Source organism: Heptranchias perlo, chromosome 2 (genome assembly GCF_035084215.1).
Source record: "Heptranchias perlo isolate sHepPer1 chromosome 2, sHepPer1.hap1, whole genome shotgun sequence".
NCBI lineage: Eukaryota > Metazoa > Chordata > Chondrichthyes > Hexanchiformes > Hexanchidae > Heptranchias > Heptranchias perlo.
Genome location: NC_090326.1, coordinates 66,136,541 through 66,163,472, shown reverse-complemented (window position 1 = coordinate 66,163,472; position 26,932 = coordinate 66,136,541). Strand labels below are relative to the sequence as shown.

At 43.7% G+C, this 26,932-nt stretch overlaps 1 long non-coding RNA gene across 1 annotated transcript in view; it reads left to right on the top strand.

Annotated features, from left to right (window-relative positions):
• Positions 1-4,353: 4,353 nt before the first annotated feature.
• Positions 4,354-26,932, top strand: part of LOC137333695 (uncharacterized) — a 31,057-nt gene continuing 8,478 nt past the window's right edge. Inside the window, exons 1-2 of the long non-coding RNA XR_010965965.1 lie at positions 4,354-4,466; positions 19,042-19,133. This is a non-coding gene — a long non-coding RNA (uncharacterized lncRNA). The remainder of the gene's footprint in view (positions 4,467-19,041; positions 19,134-26,932) is intronic.

Below are 26,932 nucleotides of genomic sequence, written 5' to 3'. Positions count from 1 at the left end.
CAAGGTGTGTGCAAACCTGTAATGCATAAGAAGCTTTAGTTCACTTTTAATATTATCATGTAAGAATATTCATTGCTATCAACTTTATAAATGGCACAGGGGCTTAAAAACATTTTATATGGCCATTGACCGTTGACCTCCGAACCACAAATGCAATCAATTCAAAACATATTTCATACTTTAACCCAGATGTTTTCCCAATGATAATATAACATGTACTTGAATGCTTTGATGTAGTCTGTCCTTTCTGCAAATGGAAGTAGATTTACTGCAGGATTCATCTTTTGAACACTGATTTTCCTTTGTAGCTTCCAAAACGCTTTTTTATGTATATCAAAGGGTATTTGCAAATTGATTTTTAGAATATTTCCAATATGTGTTTTAGGGATGATTATATGAAATGGACACCAAGATCGTTTGTCAATTTACAACATTCCTTTAAAGACACAACAGGGTGCTAACTTTTATAGAATTTCTTTAAGTTGTTTCCTCAGTAGCACTTGATTTTACTGCTTTATTACTGCTCATATTTATACTACGTTAAATACCGGCTAGGAAGGCAGCAAGAGTGCTATAATTGCCCTCACCACCCAGCCTAAGGAGGAGAAAAATCAGCCTGTGTTCTTGCTCCTGATTGTTAACCAATGAACCCTGCTGGAAAGTGTTACCTCCAGACTCGACTATCCCAATGCTCTCCTGGCCGACCTTTCGTCTTCCACCCTCTGAAAACTTGAGCTCATCCATAACACTGCTGCCCATATCTTAACTTGCACCAAGTCCCGTTCACCCATCACCCCTTTGCTCGCCGACCTACAGCTGTTCAGCAACCCGCAAATTTAAAATTCTCATCCTTGTGTTCAAATCCCTCCATGGCCTCACCCCTCCCTATCGTTGTAACCTCCTCCAGCCCTACAACCCTCCAAGATCTTTGTGCTCCTCCAATTCTGATCTCTTGTGCATCCCTGATTTCCATCACCCCATCATTGGTGGCTGAGCCTTCAGCTGTTTAGGCCCTGACCTCTGAAATTCCCTCCTTAACCCTCTCTGCCTCTTCACCTCTCCCTTTAAGATGCTCCTTAAAACCCATCTCGTTGACCAAGCTTTTGGTCAACCGTCCCAATATCTCCTTTTATGGAAAGTGTTTCATTCCCAGGCAATAACATCCCTAACCTTGATGAGTACAAAATTCACATTTCTTAAAGGATGAAACAATTTTTAAAAAATTATTTAATAACTCTTCCCGAAGAGTTTCCTGGTATTGGCAAAATTATTTTAATTTAAAAAAAAATTTATGTCTATATTCCAATCTCTGGGTGAGACATTAAACTGCTTGCCCTGTGTGCCTGCTCTGAAGGTTTAGGTGGATATTAAAGGGCTGATTTTATGAATGTGCAGCCCCAGTGGGGAATCTCACTTGCTGGCCATGGATGTCAGTTTTGGGCACTCCACCTCAGGAAGGATATCTTGTCCTTGGAAGGGGTGCAGTGCACATTCACCAGAATGATACTGGGGCGTAGAGGGTTAAATTATGAGGACAGATGGCATAAACTTGGCTTGAGTATTGAAGAGTGAGGGGTGATCTGATTGAGGTGTTTAAAATGTTAAAAGGATTTGATAGGGTAGATACAGAGAAACTATTTTCTCTGGTGGGTGAATCAAGAATATGGGGACATGATCTTAAAATTAGAGCTAGACCATTTAATCGGCAGAAATGCTCTTTCTGAGCCCACAAAAGAAAACCTGCCATCCTTACCTGGTCTGATCGATATGTGACTCTAGACCCACAGCAATGTGGTTGATTCTTAACTGCCCTCTGAAATGGCCTAGCAAGCCACTCAATTGTACAATCCCACTACAAAAAGACATAATAAGAATAAAACCGGACGGACCACATGACATCAGACCAGTAGGCACTGGTCACGACAAAGGCAAACCGAGCCCAGTCGACCCTGCAAAGTCCTCCTCACTAACATCTGGGGACTTGTGCCAAAATTGGGAAAGCTGTCCCACAGACTAGTCAAGCAACAGCCTGACATAGCCATACTCACAGAATCATACCTTTCAGCCAACAGCCCAGACTCCTCCATCACCATCCTTGGGTATGTCCTGTCCCACCGGCAGGACAGACCCACCAGAGGAGGTGGTACAGTGATAGTCAGTCAGGAGGGAGTGGCCCTGGGAGTCCTCAACATTGACTCTGGACCCCATAAAATCTCATGGCATCAGGTCAAACATGGGGAAGGAAACCTCCTGCTGATTACCACCTACTGCCCTCCCTCAGCTAATGAATCAGTCCTCCTCCATGTTGAGCACTACTTGGAGGAAGCACTGAGGGTAGCAAGGACGCAAAATGTACTCTGGGTGGGGGACTTCAATGTCCATCACCAAGAGTGGCTTGATAGCATCACTACTGACTGAGCTGGCTGAGTCCTGAAGGACATAGCTGCCAGACTGGGCCTGCGGCAGGTGGTGAGAGAACCAACACGAGGGAAAAACCTACTTGACCTTGTCCCCACCAATCTTCCTATCGAAGATGCATCTGTCCATGACAGTATTGGTCGAAGTGACCACCGCACAGTTCTTGTGGAGATGAAGTCCCGACTTCACACTGAGGACACCATCCATCGTGTTGTGTGGCACTACCACCATGCTAAATGGGATAGATTCAGAACAGATCTAGCAGCTCAATACTGGGCATCCATGAGGTGCTGTGGGCCATCAGCAGCAGCCGATTTGTATTCCACCACAATCTGTAACCTCATGGCCCGGCATATCCCTCACTCTTTCATTACCACAAAGGAAGATGGTAATGGTTGTTGGAGGCCAATCATCTCAGCCCTAGGACATCGCTGCAGGAGTTCCTCAGGGCAGTGTCCTTGGCCCAACCATCTTCAGCTGCTTCATCAATGACCTTCCCTCCATCATAAGGTCAGAAGCGGGGATGTTCGCTGATGATTGCACAGTGTTCAGTTCCATTCGCAATCCCTCAGATAATGAAGCAGTGCGTGCCCGCATGCAGTAAGACCTGGGCTGATAAGTGGCAATTAACATTCGTGCTAGACAAATGCCAGGCAATGACCATCTCCAACAAGAGAGAGTCTAACCACCTCCCCTTGACATTCAACGGCATTACCATCACAAAATCCCCCATCATCAACATCCTGGGGGTCACCATTGACCAGATACTTAACTGGACAAGCCACATAAATACTGTGGCTACAAGAGCAGGTCAGAGGCTGGGTAATCTGTGGCAAGTGACTCCCCAAAGCCTTTCCACCATCTACAAGACCCAAGTCAGGAGTGTGATGGAATACTCTCCACTTGCCTGGATGAGTGCAGCTCCAACAACACTCAAGAAGCTTGACACCATCCAGGACAAAGCAGCCCGCTTGATTGGCACCCATCCACCACCTTAAACGTTCATTCCCTCGACTACCAGCACACACCGTGGCTTCAGTGTGTACCATCTACGAGATGCACTGCAGCAATTCGCCAAGGCTTCTTCGACAGCACCTCCCAAACCCACTATCCCTACCACCTAGAAGGACAAGGGCAGCATCACCACCTGCACGTTCCCCTCCAAGTCAAACACCATCCCGACTTGGAAATATATCGCTGTTCCTTCATCGTCACTGGATCAAAATCCTGGAACTCCCTACCTTCACCACACAGACTGCAGCGGTTCAAGAAGGCGGCTCATCACCACCTTCTCAAGGGCAATTAGGGATGGGCAATAAATGCTGGCCTTGCCAGCGACGCCCACATCCCATGTATGAATAAAAAAAACAAAAAAAACACCAGCCGCTGCCTGGGAATGAAACACTTTCCATTTCGGGCAGTGTCATCAAGCATTCCCAAGTTAAGTAGATTAAAGCTGCTTGAACTCTATCCAAACAATGTGCCTCAACTCCAACCTCAGCATAGCACCCTTATTGTATCTTGATATTTTTCTATCTCCAGCAACATCTACCTTGTGGCCTCTCTTGCTGAGATTGATAATTTAGTTAACAATTTGTGCTGAATTAAGGACAGTTTTCTGCTGTGTGCAATGATCACTACCACTTGAATTGAGAATTCCCAATCTTATTTCAGATAGGCTTCTCTTACAGCCATTACATAGTGGAGTTTTTCAATCCATCAGTCTGGGCTGGATTAGAAGCCAGGTCCCAGAAGTGACGCCAAGTGGCTAACCATCTACACAGCATGTTCCTCACTACATGTTCCTACATGTCACTTGACAAACATGTACAAGCTTGTTTTATTTGACTAGTTCTAGTATTTTCTTTCCCCACTGGATAATCTCTCATCCTGTCATGCAGCACATTTAGATGGAATGGACTGGCTACCTGCAGCATCAGTTACATGTTCCATTTGGTTCAAGATGTTACATTTAAAAATATTAAGACAACTCGAAAATGCAACACCAGTGGGTCACATACAGCTAACAAAAGAGTAACCAGGGACAGGTAAGACCGAGGAGCAGAATGTTAACTAAGAAAAAGAAGTGGAACAGGAGAGTGAGGATAAAAAGTCATTGAAGTATTTCAGACCTTAGAAAAACAATAACCGCTTGCTTGTTCTTTTTGGAAAATGTTCTCTTTGAAAGCAATTTTTTAAGGCTAAATGTGTGCTTCTTTTCCTTTTAGTTTCTCACATGCAATACCTGATTCCCCGAGGGAGAGGAGATACTGGTAAACTCTCCCCAGGCCCTTGGAAATACTGTTCGTGACATGTGCGCCAAAAGCTGTACAGGTTGACTCATTCTCTGATTTGCCATCACTTCCTCTGGGGAGGCACCTTTCCAGATAGCTGGTTAGCAATTGGGAACCCATCATATTGGAAATTATATGATTGAACTTGTATCATATCACTCTGCAGGTGTGGCATGACTACCTTAAATAACTTTTTTTTTGCACTGAGGTTACCCATAATAGTGCATGTCAAAAAGATACAAAGGATATACGTTTTCCTTCATAATCGTCATTGCACTTTAAAGTGATTCAGTGTGTGTGAAGTGCTTTGAAACATTTTGATGTGATACTGTACACATACAATTAGGATATAGTATGATGTATTTTAACCTCAGTCACATAAGAAGGTGGGAAATAAGCTGTAAATCTGACAGTACTCTGTCCCTTCCAACTGCTGGATAGTTGCTTTCTACATTAAGGTTGAAAGATTTTGTGTCAGTCCATCAATCTATCTCAGAAGGCTTGTCTGCCGTCCTGTCATTACAAAGAACAAGCTTCTTTACTGTGTCGAGTTCTGAATTAAGGGAACGTTTAGTGCTGCCAAACAGTTGTAGCTAAGAAACTGCTAATATCTAACTCCTGGGAGCTGCAGTTCAGTATTAGATGTGGTTCTCTCTGAGAAACAAAGAAGAATCTCACGGTACATTCCTCATGCCTATTTGAATCTCACCTTCTCTTGGTTATGGTTATCTGAGCCATCCCATAATACTGCTCAAAGCCATCACAATTTCCCTCTTGTTTGGCAGAAAAGGATTTTAAAGGCAAGTTGATTGAAAGTCCAAGACAGTCCACTCAATACTGTGCACTTTAAGTCTTAGCTGCACATTTTTTCTTGGGCCTTAATTGTAGAGCTTTATGCAGTTGTCAGGTACTTCATTGGGATGATGGACAGTGTTTAAAAATATATAAATAATGCCTCGTTTATCTTCAAAAGGGTAGGCAGCTATTGTGCTGCTGTTTTTCGTCTTTCAATTTTTCGTTATTAGTTAAGAATCTTTATGTGAAAAATAAGAGAGGCTGTGTTTCCCTTGAGAAAACAAGCAAAGAAAATTATACAACTGACTCAGGGATACAAGACAAAACAGTGAAACATGCCTTGATACAAGAAAACATTGGATCCAGTAGCAGCTATCTGATACAATCACTGCACATCACAACTGGAGAAAATAACTCTGACATCTCTATGTGTTAAGTGGTACTAAAATCCAACTAAACACACTAGTCCAGAAATTGCATGATCAGTTTTGCCCATTTACAGGCCAATTCCGACAGAAGAGTTGGAATTTGGGGCAGAACTTGGATGTGCCAGGTTTCCGTACATCTGCCAGTGCCCAGGAAAATTGCACTCTGTGGTTGGGGGAAGGCGAGTACTTCTGCTCACCCCTGTTATATTGAACTGGCAGTTTGGAGGTGTTTCTGGGAGTGACCATGGGGATTTTCCCTGAAGGACCTATGCTTGCTTCCGGAGGGATCCATTACCGCTGGGATCCATTACCATTGCTGAAGAGTGGCCTAGCCATTCAGTTTAGAAGTTTTAACAAATTCAGGCAGATTTTTTTCTTCAGCAAGATCTGGGTCTCTGGCTCCTCTTCTTCGAGCAGCCCGGTGCTACTCTAACTTCTGCTTTCTCTATGGGAAGGGCAACCCTGCTATGTCATTACAGGCATGGGCGCCTGTCCTGATTGCTTAAATGACCTTGTCCCTTGGATTTGGGATAGCATCTTTGTCAGGTGAAAGCAGTAGGTAAAAGTCCCACCCTGCCACACTTCCAGTGGTACAATGATGCCAAGAGTTTTTTAGGGTATAGGAAGGAGCTCTCTGAGGTCATGGGTCATTGGTGGAGCCTCCCATGCAGCAGACTACTTCTTAGAAAATCGTGCATGCTTTGCCCATGATTTTCCATCCAATAATGTTAATGGATGGAAAACTGTGGGCAATGCACCCGCAATATTCTGCTAAGTGTTCTGCTGAGTTCAAGGCCTCATCGACAGCCCAGGGCCTTAGAAAGTTCTGCCGATAGCATCAATCACTTGTTATTATTAAAATACTAAACATGTTTTTCACAATTATAAAGGAGAACCAAAAGCACAATTTATGATTTAGACTGAGCAGTTTGATAGAAATAAACCATTGGTATGGGCAAGTATTAGAGCCCTGCTAGATGGAGACTACATTGTGAGATATGAGATGTACAGAGTACATGTCTTTCAGTAGAGCTGTTATGTGTTTTCTGAGTAGCAGGATAGATGGTTTGATGAAGGGCGAAAGTAAGGGAACTGTAATTGCTTTGCATTTGGGTATGTTTGATATAACGGATAGGAAGTCTGTCTTTTAAAAGGAAAATTACTGGAGAATGGCAAGCAAACTTAAGGACAAAAGTACTAAGTTAGTGCTTTCTGGATTGTTGCTGGTCATTAGATGCTCATCAGAAAGGAACAGCAGGATCATTGGTTTTAATGATTGGCTGGAGGCAAAAGAAATGATTTTTCTCTTTTGCACTTGAGCTTAACTAATTGCCTGGTCAGGGCACGTAGACCAAAATTGTATGTCCCTAACAGAAGTTGTCTAATAATTTAAATGGTTAGAAAATTGGACAGTTTTCATTACAAGCAGCCATTCAATTTTTTCTATGTACTACAGCCAGATGATTAGTTAGGTCCAAGTGCAAAAGAGGAACGTATGTCCCATTAAAGTAAAAAAAGAAAAACTTTCTCTGGAAATTCCAAGTACTGTGATCCCAGAAGGTTTTGGAGGATATTGGAGATCAGCCAGGGAGCCATTTTACCAGCTGAATGGGATTTTCTTTCCGAAGCAATGGCAGATGCTGAGTACTCCTGTCCATATTTGGAGTGTTTTCAATTGACATGATAATTAAGGAAATATGTCATCTAATTTTTTCCTTCATTAATGCTTTAGCAATGCTGGGCATCATGAACACCATTGCGTCCAGTGTTGCTATCAAGGAAGAGGGAAGTTATAAACTTAAAATGGTCAACAAGTTGAGTGCAATTAATTGAAGGGCAGTAAATTGCACTGAGCCAGGGCACTAAATTTAAAACCTGTAAAACATTTGCTCACTTCTTTAGCTGATCATCAGGCAACTGACCATCCCCTAATGTTGCTGGTGCCAAAACCACAATGGCATCCACATAGATGCACAAAAAAAGGATGACGACGTAACTGTGTCCCACCCAGATTATGCGATTATTTCACTCTCACAATGGAGGAACTGCAGGGCTATGGATGGATTTTAGTTTAGTTTTATTGTTAATGGTGTAAATTTGTTGGCCATGGCTTTTATAGTATATATTATTATTACTTAGCAATCGTCAATATTACAAAGTATTAAGAACAGGATTTTTTTTGCCACGGTGATGACTGCAGTATAGGATTTTAATTTTGACCTTCCTGTTATTAAGATGCTGCAAGGCAAACTAACAGGCAGGTTGAGCCGGGAGAGGGGGCAGGCGATCTTGGAGGGGGGGGGGGGGGGGTGTGGTAACGCTCGGGTCCGCAAAGGGCCAAAGTTAATTTTGTGGCCCCAGGATGGGAGCTCGTCCTCTTCCTAGTCCCACAAAAATTCCCCTCCTGCCTTTTGTGGACTAGCTACCAGCGGTCCCTTTAAGGTCTGATGGTTAGGCTGCCCACTGAAAATGACAAACAGGGCCCCACAACTGGCTTACGATCCTGATTTGTATACTAAGGTAGCCTCCTGTCCAAAACAGGCAGGTTTGCTAATCGCCCATTTACAGGCTTGTCTGAAAATTGCATAAGGGATGCCTTGGACATCCATGGGGCGGCCGAGGTGCCCCCCCACCCCGATTTTCAACTGTTGCCCGCCCATTTTTTTAGCCAGCAGTTTTGTTCTTTTTTATGTTCTATATATGCTGCTCGAGTCTGGTCTTTTTTTGCTTATTCTGCGTAAATATTGCCTTAAATTGTAAGAAGTTGTAGCTCGTCTGAGTTGAGCCCTAGGTTAAAAGATGTCAGTCCATGATGAACTCTAATTATATAGTTAAATGTTGCATGAAATTTCATCAATCTTGCATGACTATATTATAATGAAGTCAAGGTTGCAAACCAATAATGAAAGACATTTTGAGATGTCAAACGTAGTTGTAAAGAATCCTTAATTTTATTAATAACTACAGTCTCCTTTTAACATCACTGGACATTTCCCATCAATCTTAGAGTACGTTCAAAGCACAGTAATCAAAGATTTCATGTTATCACGAATGGCAGTTGTATTTATTATGAAGTATTTATTGTTCTCTTCCAGTGGGCAATTGAGGCAAGGTAGAGTTTAATGTGGTTTCTTCTGTACTGTAATTTCTATGATTTGATTTAGATAAGAAAATGAATTTTCTATGTTAATTTTCTCCAATTAAAAATGATGGATATCGAAGGTTGCAGATTTAATTCCCAGTTTGTGCAACATTAAAAAGAAACCATCAAGAAAGATTGTATACAACTGGCACGTGACACGAGGAACCAGAACAGGACCCCAGGAAGAAAAGGAACTGTTTATCGTTAAGAAGAAGGTGGGCTCTTGGAGAAAACTTGGAGAAGTTGATGTGACTGAGGTGGTGTAATTATCAAATGAGCCTGGTAAAAGTGTTCCTAAAATATTCTCTAACACGTCGCACCACATGCACATGAACACTTATGGAGAATATAAAAAATAGGAAAATTAGGGTACCTCCTCCTGAAAACTTAAAAAGGAAAAGAGCTTCCCCAACACTGAGCTGAGGAAGCACCCTTTATTTATAGCAGTTTAAGCAAAAAAAGCCTCATCATCTCATCCGGGGAAAGTTCTTTAGGAAATTCCACCCACCCTCATATTTCACAAGCTGCATTCGTGGCAGTGCCTGGGAACAGGCTTTGAGTTGTTTAAGTGCTTTTTGTGCTTTAGCTGTGAAAGTAAAAGCACAGAAAGTGCGTAAACAATTCTGTTCCTAGTCCTGACCAGGAATGTGGATTTTGGTCTGCAAATGACGGAGCAAAGGGTTTGGTGGAAAGAAGGGACTGCCGGTCAGGTAGGGGATGCAGCAACGAAGAGTGGGAAGGGGGAAACAGCCATCGCAGGGGAAATGGCAATTTGGGGGTCAGGGAATCTGGAGAGGCAGCAAGTGGGAACCTTCAGGCAACTGGCCTGGTTTTTTGTAGGCCTGAGGTGGGTGGTGCTGAGGAGAACTGAGGCGGTTTTGGAGATGGACATGGGAAGACTCTTTGGCAGGTGACTATGAGGTTAGTTTTTAAGTGTGGTAGATTTGTGTGAAGGGAAAAGTGTGATGGAAATAGTATGATGCAAAGTGTAAATAAATTAAATGTGATGTTTATTGGAAGAGCGCATCATATGCAAGACTTTTAATGCAGATATACAGTTTGTGTGATATTGTTGATGCAGTCAAATGGATTAGATCTTACCTGTAGTAATCTGATAATAGTAAAAGTCTGGGAAAAATGTAAGAACAACTAAATAAGAGCTGTGGCAGAGAGAATGAAAGAAAAATAAATAAAAATTGTGGTGGGTAAAAAGGAAACAAATGAAGGGCTCCAGTTTCACATAAATATATAAATGTGAAGGCACAGAGCTGGCTGGAAATAAATAAATGTGGAGAAGTGGACCTGGCTAAATGCTGGAAATGATGAGCAGCTCTTGGGGCTGGAAAGAAGGAAATAAAAGAGCAGGAATGGTCCCAGTTGGAAATCAGTAAGTGGAGGACAGCTCTGCCAGGGAAGAATAGCATTTTAAAAATAAGAGTGCATGAGGGTGGAAAAAGGGCCAAAGGAAGAAAAGGGAGTGGCAGAGACTGCTGAAAGGACTTGGGGGAAAATATGTTGTCCAGAGATGTGCTCAGATGCAGGGACATGGTGTTAAATAACTTTTGATTGGCTCAAATTTCCGAGGTAATTTTCAGAATTCTTTCCGAGTTTTGGACACAAGTTTCTCTGCTATTTTAGTGGAAGGGTTTACTCATGGTTAGTATATACTGATATCATATGATGCAATTTCAAGGCAAAAAAGATCTGGACCCATTAAAGGAAAGGGCTTGGTCATGGCAGGTTGCATTTAAAGTACATAAATGTAAGGGAAGGCATATTAGAATAGAAATATGAAACATGTACACAGGGAAAGGATGTCTATTTGCAAGGTGAAATTATTTTCAAAACTGTTGTTCAAATACCAGATGCATTTTTCTGGCATTTTTCTAACCTTGCATAGATCAGATTGGATGATGAGACTGGATTTGGAATATTGTGTTCAATTTTGGGCATCATACATTGAAAGCGGCATTAATGTACTGGAGAATGTTCAGGGAAGACCAACAAGGATAATTCTAAGACTCAGGCTTTGAAAAGAGACATATATTCATTGGCGAAAAGAAGATTGAGAGGGGACATGATCGGCCGTTTCAGCGCACACCCAGCATAACTTCAGCAGGAATCTGCCAGAACAGCCGAAACAAGACTTATGTTCAGGTTTCTGGGATGGCCCTGTAGAGGCGGTGTCCCTGCCCGTCCCCTATCAGGCCATTGTCATCAGGTGGGGGGGTGGGCAGGATTCCCTACATGGCCTGGGCCTTCGGAGGGTTGGTGCAGGGTCTGCGTAGGTACTTCCGGTAAGACTTGGCATACTTTCCTGGTCACTGGCCGGGATTGAGGCTTGGATCTCAGAAGATTTGGACACAATTTTCTTTTTAAGTTTTAAAGCAACTCTTTGTAAGGAGGTTGTGGGGCCACTTACATGCTTCTTCCGAGAGGATGGGGGCATGGGTGGGGAGGAGGATCCCTGCACACCCCTGACCTAGGACTCTTTTGCTGTACTTTCTAGCTTTTTTATTGGAGGAGGGGATGGGCATCCCCGATAAACCCCTAACCTGCTGAAGGTATTTAGATTGTTGGAGCTCTCTGACCCAGCGGAGGTTGCGGGCAGGTGCATCTCATCACTTACACTCCCCTCCCTGGTGGATATTTGGGCCCTGGTGGGGGAGTGAAGTTCAACTTTGGTGGGGGTGCAACACGGGCAGTAGATCGGCCGCCCTTTATGCACCCCACCTGATTTCCCTTTACATTGAGATCAAAATGAACAAGCTCTGGCGAGACTAGAGATTAGAAGATTTTTCCCCCACACAATAGTGGGTATGTGGAACAAACTGTCAACAAAAGAAGTTACTGATGAATTGATAAACTCCATCAAAAAAGAGCTAGATAAATATCCGATTGGAATAGGATTGAATGTTAGAGCAACTAAGTAAGGATTGAACTGCTCAAGCATTCCTTGTGGCATAATGGTTCTAGTGTTGCTAGGATGAGGTGTATACAGGGAGACCAACCAGCCAGAGGTGAATAGTACAGAAGTGAGGATGGATAGGTATTTAGGAATTTTGTTTACATAGAAAACTCTTTGTAAGGAGGCTGTGGGTCATACTTACATAGAACTTTCTCTCAGATTATTAAATAGATGGGAAAGAGTTCACGATAGGATAGACTATACATGGTTTGTAGAAGGATTGGGTTTGATGGGACACATGACTTTTCCTCATTTCATGCTCTGTTATGTTGTCCTCTCATTTCCAAATCTGGAGGTCCTAATAACCATTGCCTCGTCCATCACAAAGCTTGTTCAGTGATTTCCCCCCCCCTCCCATTTTTAGGACAGCACTGCCTTTTGTATTGCAGTTCAGTGACTTTTGGGGGTCATAGACTTCAATTGCAGCTCATTTTGCTACTTAATTCCACTTTTTGTTGATCTCTATTGAATGTCTTGTTCCTGTTGATCTTCCAAAGCAGTGATTCTGAATATTGTACAAAACAGAGTCCATTAATTTTAATGAGTGTTTTGTGACTCTGATAACTCAGGAAATTAGTTGCAATTGCTTTGCGATGCAGTTTTGTCATGTGACCTTATACCTGGAAAAGTAGGATTTTTATTTTTGCTATTTTACTAATTGAGTGCTGTTACATTTGATACCACATTGTCATATTGACATGTTTTAAACACTGCAATGTTTTTATTGTACGTTCTACTTCTATTTATTCATATTTGCATCTGTCCCTACTTCAGTGGTGATAAAGTAGTTCAGGAATATGTAGAATGTTGGCAAGTACAGAATAGGTATTCAGCCATCATCCATAAAACTTCTAGCGACTTGACCTGAACCCTGTGAATGTTAGTGGACATTTACACATAAAACCAATGTGGACAGTTTTTAATCACTCTGTGACATTAATGGGCCTCATTTATTTGTGTAGTTGTCATCTAGCCCCAGAAGAGCAGTCAGAATTCTTCAGATCAATTTAAACCAGTCTGTTGACATCTGTTGACATCACCAAGTCACCAAGTGACAATACATTTTGCAGTTAATCATGTGCAGCCGAGCTGCAGCGCGTAACAATGTCTAGCATCGCAACAGTGGGACTCTATGAACATAGCTCTTAGCAGGAGCTGTGACTTAACTTGTTAATTAAAACATTGTTGTTACCAAGTGTTCAATATTCTTGTGGTACAAAAGTGTCACTGTGTTTGCTTTGTTAACCTTGCCTCTGCCTGTATCTCTGATCAGATACCCCATGGAGACTATTCGGGTAGTCTTTATCCACAACTAGTACTCTCTTCTACCCATATCCATCTGATGCTTTCTAGATGACCTGATTTCACCAACAAGGCTCCACAAGAAAAAACTCTGCAGATGTTTGAGTAAATTCAGCTAGCACAGCAGCTCTTGGACTGACGAAGTGAAAACAAAATAAAGGGGAAATTAACCTTGTTGTTGACTGCTCTGATAATTGCACTTTCACATCATTGCTATAACATTGTTGAACAGAAACGTTTTAATACCCGCTAGAGAACCCTGTTCCCCATTGTGTCTCCTCTATATCCCACTTTCCCCAGTGTGTCTCCTCTATATCCCTGTTTCCCAGTATGTCCCCTCTATACCCCACTGTTCTCCATTGTGTCCCCTCTATACCCCAATGTTCCCCATTGTGTCCCCTCTATATCCCACTGTTCCCCAGTGTGTCCCCTCTAAATCCCACTGTTCCCCAGTGTGTCTCCTCCATATCCCTGTTTCCCAGTGTGTCCCCTCTATACCCCACTGTTCCCCATTGTGTCCCCTCTATATCCCACTGTTCCCCAGTGTGTCCCCTCTATATCCCACTGTTCCCTGGTGTGTCCCCTTTATATCCCACTGTTCCCCACTGTGTCGTCTCTGTATCTTATTGTTTCCCAGAGTGTCCGTCTATATGTCACAGTTCCCCAGTGTGTCCCCTCTATATCCCACAGTTCCCCAGTGTGTCCCCTCTATATCCCACTGTTCCCCAGTGTGTCCCCTCTATATCCCACTGTTCCCCAGTGTGTCCCCTCTATATCCCACTGTTCCCCAGTGTGTCCCCTCTATATCCCACTGTTCCCCAATGTGTCCCCTCTGTATCTTATTGCTTTCCAGTGTATCCCCTCTATATCCCACTGTTCCCCAATGTGTCCCCTCCATATCCCACTGTTCCCCAGTGTATCCCCTCTATATCGCACTGTTCTCCAAGGTATCTCTTTTGTATCTTACTGTTTCCCAGTGTGTCCCCTCTATATCCCACTGTTTCCTGGTGTGTCCCCTTTATATCCCACTGTTCCCCACTGTGTCGTCTCTGTATCTTATTGTTTCCCAGAGTGTCCGTCTATATGTCACAGTTCCCCAGTGTGTCCCCTCTATATCCCGCTGTTCCTCAATGTGTCCCCTCTGTATCGTATTGCTTCCCAGTGTATCCTCTCTATATCCCACTGTTCTCCAATGTGTCCCCTCTATATCCCACTGTTCTCCAAGGTATCCCTTCTGTATCTTACTCTTTCCCAGTGTGTCCCCTCTATATCCCACTGTTCCCCAATGTGTCCCCTCTATATCGCACTGTTCCCCAATGTGTCCCCTATATATCCCACTGTATCCCAGTGTGTCCCCTCTATATCCCACTGTTCCCCAGTGTGTCCCCTCTGTATCTTACTGATTCTCAGTGTGTCCCCTCTATATCCCACTGTTCCCCAGTGTGTTCGCTCTAAATCCCATTATTTCCCAGTGTGTCCCCTCTGTATCTTGTTTCCCAGTATGTCCCCTCTGCATCTTATTGTTTCCCAGTATGTCCACTCTGCATCTTTTTGTTTCCCAGTGCGTCCCCTGTGCATTTTATTGTTTCCCAGTATGTCCCCTCTATATCCTACTGTTCCCCAGCGTGCCCGCTCTATATCCCACAGTTTCAAAGTGTGTCCCCTCTATATCCCACTGTTTCCCAGTGTGTCCCCTCTATATCCCTCAGTTCCCCAGTGTGACCCCTCTATATCCCACTGTTCCCCAATGTGTCCCCTCTGTATTTTATTGTTTCCCAATGTGACCCCTCTATATCCCACTGTTCCCCACTGTGTCCTCTCTGTATCATACTGTTCCCCACTGTGTCCCCTCTATATCCCACTGTTTCCCAATGTATCCCCTCTATATCCCACTGTTCCCCAGTGTGTCCCCCCTGTATCTTATTGTTTCCCAGTGAGTCCCCTCTATATCCCACTGTTCCCCAGTGTGACCCCTCTATATCCCACTGTTCCCCAATGTGTCCCCTCTGTATTTTATTGTTTCCCAATGTGACCCCTCTATATCCCACTGTTCCCCACTGTGTCCTCTCTGTATCATACTGTTCCCCACTGTGTCCCCTCTATATCCCACTGTTTCCCAATGTATCCCCTCTATATCCCACTGTTCCCCAGTGTGTCCCCCCTGTATCTTATTGTTTCCCAGTGAGTCCCCTCTATATCCCACTGTTCCCCAGTGTGTCCCCTCTATATCCCACTGTTCCCCACTGTGTCCTCTCTGTATCATACTGTTTCCCAATGTATCCCCTCTATATCCCACTGTTCCCCAGTGTGTCCCCCCTGTATCTTATTGTTTCCCAGTGAGTCCCCTCTATATCCCACTGTTCCCCACTGTGTCCTCTCTGTATCATACTGTTTCCCACTGTGTCCCCTCTATATCCCAATGTTCCATAGTGTGTCCCCTCTATATCCCACTGCTTCCCAATGTATCCCCTCTATATCCCACTGTTCCCCAGTGTGTCCCCCCTGTATCTTATTGTTTCCCAGTGAGTCCCCTCTATATCCCACTGTTCCCCAGTGTGTCCCCTCTATATACCACTGTTTCCCAGTGTCCCCTCTATATCCCAATGTTCCCCAGTGTGTCCCCTCTATATCCCACTGTTCCCCACTGTGTCCTCTCTGTATCATACTGTTTCCCACTGTGTCCACTCTATATCCCACTGTTCCCCAGTGGGTCCTCTCTATATCCCACTGTTCCCCACTGTGTCCTCTCTGTATCATACTGTTTCCCAATGTATCCCCTCTATATCCCACTGTTCCCCAGTGTGTCCCCCCTGTATCTTATTGTTTCCCAGTGAGTCCCCTCTATATCCCACTGTTTCCCAATATGTCCCCTCTATATGCCACTGTTCCCCAATGTGTCCCCTCTGAATCTTATTGTTTCTCAATGTGTCCCCTCTATATCCCACTGTTTCCCTATATGTCCCCTCTATATCCCACTGTTCCCCAATGTGTCCCCTCTGTATTTTATTGTTTCCCAATGTGTCCCCTCTATATCCCACTGTTCCCCAATGTGTCCCCTCTATATCCCACTGTTCCCCAATGTGTCCCCTCTATATCCCACTGTACCCCATTGTGTCCCCTCTATATCCCACTGTTCCCCAGTGTGTCCCCTCTATATCCCACTGTTCCCCACTGTGTCCTCTCTGTATCTTATTGTTTCCCACTGTGTCCCCTCTATATCCCACTGTTCCCCAGTGGGTCCCCTCTATATCCCACTGTTTCCCAATGTATCCCTTCTATATCCCACTGTTCCCCAGTGTGTCCCCCCTGTATCTTATTGTTTCCCAGTGAGTCCCCTCTATATCCCACTGTTCCCCAGTGGGTCCCCTCTATATCCCACTGTTCCCCACTGTGTCCTCTCTGTATCATCAAGTTTCCCACTGTGTCCCCTCTATATCCCACTGTTTCCCAATGTATCCCCTCTATATCCCACTGTTCACCAGTGTGTCCCCTCTATATCCCACTGTTCCCCAGTGTGTCCCCCCTGTATCTTATTGTTTCCCAGTGAGTCCCCTCTATATCCCACTGTTCCCCAATGTGTCCCCTCTATATCCCACTGTTCCCCAATGTGTCCCCTCTATATCCCACTGTTCCCCAGTGTGTCCCCTCTATATACCACTGTTTCCCAGTGTCCCCTCTATATCCCACTGTTTCTCAGTGTATCCCCTCTATATCCCCCTGATCCCCAATGTGTCCCCTCTATATCCCACTGTTCCCCAATGTGTCCCCTCTGAATCTTATTGTTTCTCAATGTGTCCCCTCTATATCCCACTGTTTCCCAATATGTTCCCACTGTTCCCCAATGTGTCCCCTCTGAATCTTATTGTTTCTCAATGTGTCCCCTCTATATCCCACTGTTTCCCAATATGTCCCCTCTATATCCCACTGTTCCCCAATGTGTCCCCTTTGTATTTTATTGTTCCCCAGTGTGTCCCCTCTCTATCCCACTGTTCCCCAGTGTGTCCCCTCTATATCCCATTGTTTCCCAGTGTGTCCCCTCTATATCCCACTGTTCCCCAGTGTGTCCCCTCTCTATCCCACTGTTCCCCAGTGTGTCCCCTCTATATCCCATTGTTTCCCAGTGTGTCCCCTCTATATCCCACTGTTCCCCAGTGTGTCCCCTCTCTATCCCACTGTTCCCCAATGTGTCCCCTCTATATCCCACTGTTCCCCAATGTGTCCCCTCTATATCCCACTGTTCCCCAATGTGTCCCCTCTCTATATCCCACTGTTCCCCAATGTGTCCCCTCTATATCCCACTGTTCCCCAGTGTGTCCCCTCTCTATATCCCACTGTTCCCCAATGTGTCCCCTCTATATCCCACTGTTCCCCAATGTGTCCCCTCTATATCCCATTGTTTCCCATTGACTGTCTTCAGCACCTGATGCTTTGTGATGATTGGTGAATAGAATGATCTTTTGATTTTATTGGCTGCTCACATGGTCTGATTAGCCAATAGTGCGAACTGTAAAATTTGGTGCAAGTTTATTGAATGAACCTCCTACAGAGAACAGTATGGAAGCTGAGAGAAGCTAAAGGTAATGTACACAATGCAAACATATAGCTTGAAGGAATAGGAAAGACTCCACAAGGGCACCTGAAAGAATAAGTTACAGCATTTTATAATTTGGAAAAGTATAATGAATCTTTATAAATGCAATTTTTTGAGGGGGGTATAATATATGTATTTCCCCCTTAGTTTGCTTCCTGTACTTTAACTGTACATTCCTTGTTCAGCCAAGTGGATGATTGGAGATCTGACTCTACAAAGCATTGGGGAAATTTTAACCCCTCCCTCCCGTGCTCAGCAGGATCCTGGCGGGAGAGCAATTAAAATGGAGCAGGGGACTTACCCACAGCTTTCCCACAAAATCTGGGGGGCCGACTACAATTTTAACTGCCAACAGCAAAGACATCCGCCCAAAGCCTGTGGGATTCTATTTAAGCATGCATATCGGCCTCCGATGACATCATGGTGGCTTCCCTGCCAGGTCACACCTGCCGGGAACAGGAACCAGGGCCAGAAGAGAGACAGTAAAGTAAGTTTTAATTTTTTTTTCGAAAGATAGGCCAGGAGGAAGAAAGGGTTCCCAGTAGCTAGTGGCCCCATAGTTTTCCATGCAACTTGGCTAATTTGTTGGTCCTTCAGCTCAATCAGGAGGTGTCTGAGACTGGAAAGTTCAGTTCTCAGCTGTTACTCAATGCTCTAGTCTCAGACACTCCTGACATGGACTGAAAAAGATGCTGAGTAGCATCAAGAGTTATGGAGCCTACTGCTGCTGAGTCTATAGCTGAGTTATGGAGGCATCTCTGTTGTTCTCTTGGCATTTGTGTGGAGAGAGTGTAGTAAACCTTGTGTTATCTGATTCACAACCAGTCTTTGGATAACTAGATTGTGGAAGCAAAGGTTAACAGTCTAGTTTAGAAAAGTAGCTCAACATACTTGCCTGGTATTTCTGCAGGGGCTATCCACTGGGAGATCAGTGGAACCCCCAGAGAAATGGCATAAGCTGCTTAAGGTATCTGAGGAAAGGTCATTGACCTGAAATGCTAACTTTGCTTCTCTCTCCACAGATGCTGCCTGACCTGCTGAGTGTTTCCAGCATTTTCTGTTTTTAATTTAGCTAAAATTATCTGTTTATGCTGTTTCACTAGGGCTTCTGTTAACCGTCTGCTGAAGTTATCCCAGGAGATCGGAAAACCCCAGGGAAATTCTTCCTTACTCCGTGTACTCTATCCACTGCGAAGTAAGACCAGTTGTGTTAGTAATTTAATGCTTTTGGAATTCTGTTGGTGTTTTCTTTTTATATATGTGTAATATATCTGCTAACATTGAAAATAAGCACATGGAGTTGCCTTATGGTAGGTCTGCGAGAGGAGCCCTCAAGTAAGTCCCTGCTTAAAAGTTAGTGAGTATTCCTGTTCTTCGGTGTCAATAACAATCAATCTTTATTATATTACAGTAACCTGTCTAGTGTCAGAGTAATTACTTGTACCTTCACAATTGTTCCAAGCGGTGTACTCATTAAATCCATCCATTGTGTTTTTTTAACAATTGGATTCATGACCACATAGTTGCAGCTTTAATAAGTCATAATTCTATAGATTAACGATGCTCATTTGCATATTATCAATATTAATTATCAGTTTAGAGATTGGTTTTGCCACTTTAATGAACATATTGGGCCGGCATTTGTTGGAGCAGGACATCTCATGGCGTATCTGATTAGTTAGACCTTTTCCTGCACCCTTCAGCTTAAAAATATTTTGCCCTGTAAGTTGCTGGAAGTGCGAGCTGATAACGGCACGCGAGAATAACAGGGCATCTGGGACTTTGGTGAACAACGGGACCAACAGTGTATCTCCTTATCCAACGAGATTAAAGAATTGAGAAATCAACAGAGGAAGGACTGAAAAGGAGGGTGAATTATAGTGGGTGAATTCAATGTCAAATCAAATCAGGGACGGAAAGAGAAATAAAGAGAGAGAAAAAAGATTGGATTAAGAGAGAGAAAAAAGATACAGAAAGGAAAAGTTAAAACAAATGTACAAATTTAAAATTTGACATTTTAAAAATCTCCTTCAATTCACAACCTGAAGGAATGAGACTCTACACTTTTAATTGTTCACTTTCAGGGCAAGAGAGGTTGATTGGCAGTCATTAACAATTATCATGTCGTTAAAAGGGTACTTAGGCTATTAATTACTAGACTTAACTTTCTGTGGCGAGTTTAATGGGCAATTAATGTTCAAATGCAGCAACTTGAAACTCACGGGGAGGTTAAGGGCGAGATGCTGATTTTGCAAAGCTAATGGCGGAGCGGCCAAAATCGGCCAGCAACTTGTGGCGATTCACAATTCACAGGATATCTCTTCCTCGATACAAGTTGCTGACTGATTGGCACATTAATACTGGCGTGCGTTGTTCACATGCCATTATTTTTTCAGCCTGATAGCATTAGTAAAATTACTTCAAATACAAAAAATACATATCAATCCTGTTGTCTCAGCCTCCCCAGTATTGGCATCTAAAAATAAAACTCCAAATCAAATGGCCTCTCCATCTATCAGCAATCTTCCCCAGTTTTCCCGAGCTAAAATGTTTGCAGTTAAGATACAAGGGCCCAGAAATTGGTCCGCACCCAACTTTGGGCTCAGAGCCAATGGTGACATAAACTGATGCGAAAGAGGACCATGCAAAATTGGTCCCCTTGCGTCATCAGGGTGCGACCGGGGTGCTGGGGGGAGCTCGTCGTGCCCCAAGAGGCAGTGTGCTGATCCAGAAGAGGACGAAAGTCGGGGACACTGGCACCAGGTCCACAGTGAGTCCGGGAGGGGGGGGCGGGGGGGGGGGAAGAGATCGGGAGAGGGTGCGCAGCGACCGACAGTGGCCCACAGTTTTGCTGGCAGCCTCCAGTGGTCACTTTAAAAACTGCTTGTACGGCTGCTGTTCCCTTGAGAAAACTGACCGTAGCATGCACAGTGCATTTCATAAAGGGGCCTGAAATCGGCATTAGGCCCGACGATTTGTATGTGCAATGGGTCTAATCCCAGTTTTAGGCATGCACCCTAACCAATATGGCATGCATACCCAGCACCCATTTTTCTAGCCCACGGTTCATACTTATGCCTCGTATCTGTTCCCTGTTAAATGGTTGCACAAACATGTCATCATCACCTCCCGCTTAGGTATACCATAGCATCGATGATAAATGCATGAATGGCTACAGCCTTATAGCTTGGTAAAGTCAGCAATTTAAGAAAAACTTTAGCTGCCTTTGCTGCTATTGCTGGTTGCAGCTGAAATATGACTTCAGCTACCTCCTTAACGAAATGGTGCGTGGAAAAGCATCTGACTCCTTTGATGTCCCTTGTAGGTGAAGGACTCTGCGGCATACAAGTTGAAGCATTAATAAACTTCAATGGTAATGCAGTGTGGATGATTGCTATCTCTGTAGATCTCTATGGACTAGTTGGCACAGCTCAGTCACAGCTTTACTGCTGAGACTAGGACTTATCGTGCACTGCTCCTCTGTCATGCCAGATAGCCGACTCTGTTGCAGTAGATGCGCTGCTTGGGGTAAATTGTTCTGCAAGTTGTGTGCTTTTTATGTCCTCTGCATTTCCAGACTGCCCTCACCTCCTCCTGCTGCTGATAACTGGCAATGTCTGCTACATCTATGATGCGCACCAGAAAGCTTCTCTAAAATATTCACTTCTGTCAGTGCTGAGGTACTACTTGCCTTTCATTCAATTGACTAAAGCTAGGTCTGACCTGGAGTTCAATATTCATTTTTTGTTTGTTCCCCAGTGTATGATTCTGCACGAGTCTCTAATGATAGGCCTTTAAAAAGAGTTTGTTAAAAAAGTAGAGGAATATATGGCCCTTAGACTATCTGTTAAAAGTTTTGCATCTAGTTTGTCTATCATGTTTCACACATCACACTTCAGGCCTCATATTTCATATAAAACACCAACATGTCACAACTGCACAATCTTTCAAAAAAAGTTGATGAATAAAGAAAGTCAATTTCTGGTTGTTTATCTGACTTTCAGATAATCTGGCCTCTCCCCAAATAGAGGAGCTGAACAGCTTCCAATCTGGAGAAACTTATAAGAGCAACTCGTCAGTAACTGACCTCAGGGTGTGCCTATTAAACCCACTTTGCTACAGGGAGTACATAGAATTACTTAGAATCTACAGCACAGAAATAGGCCATATGGCCCAACTGGTCTATGCCGGTGTTTATGCTCCACACAAGCCTCCTCCCACCCCTCTTCATATAACCCTATCAGCATAGCCTTCTATTCCTTACTCCCTCATGTGCTTTGGTCTTGAAGGGGGAGAACAGGTTAGCATCTGAACAGCACACCTGTTGTCCAGAGCCCAGACTAACCATGAGGAATGCAATGAGAGAAAATCTCCTCTAATTTTTCTAAACTAATATTGATTTCTTTAGCTTGTCTTCATAGTTCAAGGGTCTCACCCTAGGAGCCATCTCTGTTGGTCTGTTCTGCAACTTTTTCCCTTTGGAGATGTAATGAATGAAACTTAATGGAATATCTAAGTCTAGTCTCACTAATGTATTACAGATTAGTTAATGTAACTTTCTTGGACATACTCTTTGCTTCTGGTAATGTGCCCTAACATTCTGTTTGCACTATTAATCAACATCTCACACTGTAGGAATATTTCTGAAGCCTGGTCTGCAACCACTCTCAAATCCTTTTCCTCTTCCATCTTCATCAAGGTAAAACCATTCATCTTGCAATCAATATTAATATTTTTTGTACTTAAATGTATTACTTTGCCTTCATCCTTATTATTTGCAATTTTCCAGTCATTAGTCCAATTGCTAATCTTCTCCAAATGTCTTTGGAGAATACCCTGTGGATTTTGCTACCCCACATGATTTTGTATTCCCAACAAAGTGATTTCCACTTTTTAGTCATTTTTCATTCCATGCCACTAGGGAACAGAGCTTTGTGGAGAATAAGCCAGGAGCAATGCTTTGGGGAGTTAGGAGAGGGAGTGACTGAAAGAGAGAGAAGAGCAGCCAGGAGCAGCACTTTGGAGGGAGGAGGGAGGCTGCATTTGGTTGTCTGTTAAAAACCCAAATGTCTTTGTTTTTCCTTTTCCAAGAATAAAAAATAAATGCCACCCCCATCAGGAATAGAAAGGGGTTCCACTCTATGAATATGTATCTGGTCTGTGATCGTAGGGATAGAATCATAATTTATAATGGTTCACAGTTTGCAACATTAGATTAACCTGGCCGGAAATGTGATTTGGTAGGAAATAGCTATTTAGCCAATTATTCGGGTGGGTCGGGAAATGGATCCAGTTAATTTTAGACAAGCTGCATTTCTAAATATAGTGTAGGAATCTATGCCAAGAATACACATGGACAATGTCTAAACTGCAGCCAGTGGTGTAGAGGGTTCTGGACAGAAGCAAACAAGTATGTCTGTTTTCCTGACAACAGCAGCCACAGTCCTGTTGAATAAGGAACATGATGAAAGAGATAGAGCATATAAAAGAGAGCATTCCAAAAGAGACCTTACCCCAGAGAGGGATATATCTGCTCATCATAGAATTAAAGACAACAAAGGTTAAAACAGCAGTCAATTAAAATTTATTGCTGATAAAAAGCAGAATGAATATGTCGGTAAAATTCTTTAACCCAAAAAACGCTTGTGCTTCACCTGTTACATCTGACTGTGTCCCTAGTGCTCCCCTGAGGGTGGCTGTACCACAAGATGAAGGTTTAACATCCAACTAGGGAATTACATTTTTAGACAAGGATGTTTGAGGGTTCAGCATGATCCTTTGATGAATCAGTTGCAGAGTGTCTCAAATCATATGTACCAAGAGGAGATCAATGGCTTAAATTGGGGACATTGTTTTCCTTGATGTAAAAACATTAAAGAGAAGTGGCTGACTGAGACCCATTGTTCTTTCTGTGATGTCCCAACCCTGAATCTGTAGTGTGATGCATCTGCTCAAAGATGCTAGCAACCTGATTGAGGACAGACTACTGGACGTCTATGAACCCTGCAAATTCTTCACTAAGGTAAGGATAAAATTCTTCTTCAGGATCTGTTAGTACTGACTGCAGGACAGTTTGGACAGCGAGCTGTCAGGTCAGAAGTAGCCACATTTTGCTTCAATACCCTTATGTGCCTTGGCAAAGTTCCAAGTGGAAAATATGCAAGATGATTTACATCTAGAGAACAGGTAATATGCTGACCCCAGCACACTTTCTGGGCTGAGCATAATTAACATAATGGCAGTGACCTCCTTGGGAGTTTGCCATTTGGGAGCAGGAACAAGGATACTGCTGCAGGATTTAAAGGTCGGCAGTAGCTTAAAAAGGCCACAACACAAAAAATAATTTTGGATGCACAACTCCAAGAATGTCTGAAGGAGGACAAAGAGCCCTAGGATTCATGGGACTGTAGAAATGCTTTTGCATGAAGTTAGGCAGAGGAGCAGGACACTGGGTCAGAATAACGCAGGCCTCCAAAAAGTGCAACAATGGAAAGAGGTGGCCATGGCATTAAATGCCAATATGACCATCTCATTCATAGCTATTCAGTGCCACAAAAAAAAGTAACAACCTTACCCGAGCAGGCAAGGTTAGAGGAGTCAGCTGCACCTTCTAGAAAAGCACTGTCCAAAGTTTGTCTCTGCTTACAGTGATCTCCTGCCACTTTGAATTGAAGAGCATGAATTTTTTTTTTATTCGTTCATGGGATGTGGGCATCGCTGGCGAGGCCGGCATTTATTGCCCATCCCTAATTGTTTACCAATAATGCACTGGAGGCATTTTTACACTGTCAAACTTCACCTGGAAATGTTTTTTCACTTAAACTCTTATACTACTGAAAGCTTCAGGGGTAATTTGTGTTTCTGGTATGGGGAATACATATCAGGAATTCAGGTGCATGCCATGCATGACTTTCTAAACCTTTGAAAATGGTCCAAAAATGGTGCGCTTTATGTGCCTGAATTTATGATGTTCTCTACCAATTTAGTCAGATTATTTTAGGTCTGAAAATCCTTGGGCTTACATCCCTGTGTAAGTGTCAGGATACCCCTGCTGTTGACCTCGGGCGTTGACTTCACCAAAGTATGTGGGACCAAGGGGAGGTCACCCTATTTACATAATCCAGGTGGGCACCTGCACCACTAGAGGTGTATCTTGGGTGTCCATCTGACAGAAGAGATTGCAAAATGCAAAATAAGGTGCCCACTCCCTTATAAGAGGGCCAAAAAATACTGCTAAAAAGTTTTCAGTCTTCAGGAGTCCAGGCAATGACCCAGCCCTGGATGTCTAGGTGGGCCCCACATACATCGCCTAGTGGGCTGGTATGCATCCTCTCACACAGTATACTAGCCCATTGCTTGTTTGTCCAGGCAAGGAAGCTCTTGGCCTGAAAGTCCCCTTCCCTTCACTAGATTGATTCCTGGGATGAGAGGGTTGTCCTTTGAGGAGAGATTGAGTAGACTGGGCCTATATTCTCTGGAGTTTAGAAGAATGAGAGGTGATCTCATTAAAATTCTTTGAGGGTTTAACAGGGTAGATGCTGAGAGGCTGTTTCCCCTGCCTGGACAGTCTAGAACTAAGGGTCATAATCTCAAGATAAGGGGTCGGCCATTTAGGACCAAGGTGAGGAAAAATGTCTTCACTCAGAGGGTTGTGAATCTTTGGAATTCTCTACACCAGAGGGCTGTCAATGCTCAGTCGTTGAGTATTTTTAAGACTGAGATTGATGGATTTTTGGACACTAAGGGAATCAAGGGATATGGGGATCGGGCGGGAAAGTGGAGTTCCAGTAGAAAATTGGCCATGATCTTATTGAATGGCGGAACAGGCTTGAGGGTCCGTATGGCCTACTCCTGCTCCTATTTCTTATGTTCTTATGGCCCTGCTTCTTCTGATGCCAGTGTCCTTAACATGGACAGACACTCCACTCCAAACACGACCCGACAAAAACTAATGGGGAAGGCCAAGCTCTGGTGTAACTGGGTCCCAGCCTAATTTCCGGCCCTCTTGCCACACTCAATCAGGACTTACGATGGGAGTGTGGTGGAAAGGCTGCAGATTTTCGGTTCCTGCCCCTCTAATTGCTAGGTACATGCTTTTGTCGTAACACCCATCAAGGCATGCATGGTGACAGCTGGGTTTTACTGAATTCATGGTAACAAAAGGTAATTCTCACTTTGTGCATTATTTTCAAAGGAGAAGACAGCCCATAACAGCAGACAGAGAACAGTGACAGGTCGTGGACCCCCAAACCTTGGTCCTCGCTCCCCTATGAGAAAGAATCTCTGAAGGTTCTGGGGTGGGAGGCTATACAGGAAACAGGGAAGTAGGAGGGTAGCTACTAGCTGCAGGCTTGTGATGATCTTTTCCTTCTCTTCTCATCTTACTGTACTCCATTTACTATATCATGAAACCTCGATCTCACTCCTTCTACTGACAGTTATATGTAAACTCTTCTCTTTGGCAAACCATTCTAACATCTCTTGCTCTTTGCCTCTGGTAGATGTGCCAGAAAAGGAAGAACCAGGGCTCGCTGCATCTGGTCATGCCAGCATTTCACAAGTTGCACTATCGCACATTCTACTCCTCCCAAGTACCAGCTCCGAGACATCCAGCTCAAAGAGTGAACCAGAAGGGAACGCAGTTGATGATGCACAACAGCAGGAGCAGTTAAACGTGGAACATGAGGAGGAAGACATTGCTGAATAGAGGATCAGGAAATGTTGTCCTTTGGTTGAAGAACTTAGGGACGAAGATCTCTTGTGTGCTGCTTCCCAAAAAAAAAGAAAGGTCTGGAGTTTCCTCCATACTTGCGTCCAAATACAACAGGAATCTGGGCGCAAACATGCTTTATAGGTCACGGAATTTTGGGCGTAAATGAGTTACGCACATAACTACAATACGCCTGAGTCTCCTTGATCTTTTACATCTGTCCATCAAGCCTTCCATCTGAACGAATCTCTGCCCACAAAATCTGCCATGCCCCCGACTCTCAA